Raw genomic sequence first — 1,444 nt, 5'->3', positions numbered from 1 at the left:
TGTGTGTGTGTGTGTGTGTGTGTGTGTGTGTGTGTGTGTGTGTGTGTGTATATATATATATATACACACACACACACATACAGACACACACACACACACACACACACACACACACACATACACATACACACACTTTATGGAATGTTGATGTCTTAGGAAAAGTACAACCCTGTAAAGACACACATTCAGAAGTTGTACTCACTGTCATGGTTGATCCAACTTGATCATAAGTACACCTGTCACTTCCAGGACCAAAAAAATTCCCAAGCACAAAGCCTTATTTTCTTTTTAAATAAATAAAGAGGCTTCAACAAAATGGATCATGGGCTCTTTTAAAGGGAAGTGCCTGGAGTTTAAGGTGATATGTTTACTTAACCATAGTGCACTGAGGCTTCATAGGAAGTGTAATTGCTGGAAACCACAGTTGCCCATCTCTCTGAGGATTTCATGATAGGAATTTCACTTCATTATTTATGAAAATATAATGCTGATATTAATCTCTAATAAAAATCCCTTCTCTATTTTCAGTGGTTGTCCATTGTTCATCATTCAGATACCTTTGTTCCAATCCTATCAATAGTTAAAAAGGGGCTTTCTAAGCACTCAATCTGTCTCTAGTTTGCCTTCCATATCATGGTAAGGAAGTGTATATGCGTTTTGGAAATTAACTTTTTATCATTTGCACCTGATTTCAAGAACGAATTGAAAGCCTCACATTCTTTGTTTTCATAGACCTGAAAAAGAAAATGTTTAGAGCACATGGTGGATATTTGCTCGCTTTCTGGTTGCTATTGAAGTATATCAAAATCATAAATAGAACCAATATTCATTGTATTAGGTTTAAAATATATGAAAAAATACAAATATATAACCATTAGATTTCATTTTTAAAATATGGGTCAGGCTCAATGGTTCTTTTTCAGCTTTATTCCAAGTAAAATGTTTCTTCACTGTGACAGTCTTTGTTCTATTGCCTGGCTTCAACTCACCTATCACCTGCTCTTCCACTGTAATGAGGGTTCTCTTTTTTGTTGTCTGTAAAACAATGCAAGGGGCTAATCCCAGGAAAGGACACTGGTAGAGAACCATAGGAGCCCTTATTAGTTTTTAAGCAAATGGGCTTGATTACCATTAACCAAACTTCTGTGAGTCTCACAAAATGGCTCTCTGGTCAATATTCTTTACTTGATATTTTAGCTAGATGTTTGAGGTCTAGAAACAAATGGTGCTGAAGATCCATCTGCTAGCTTAGAGTCCTTGTGCTTCAGGAGACTGAAACACAGTAAGCCATCATTTTCTTGGTCATATTGATAGTTTTGGTTTTCAATTACATATGTGAAGTTTTAAGACATGTTTTTTTAGCCATTGCGGATTGACACAGGGAACAGACAATAAAGCAATGTGACTCATTATGGATCTCAATCCAATCTAGAAATTTATACAG

Source organism: Mus pahari, chromosome 12 (genome assembly GCF_900095145.1).
Source record: "Mus pahari chromosome 12, PAHARI_EIJ_v1.1, whole genome shotgun sequence".
Lineage (NCBI taxonomy): Eukaryota > Metazoa > Chordata > Mammalia > Rodentia > Muridae > Mus > Mus pahari.
Note: the sequence above shows the minus strand (reverse complement) of the source record.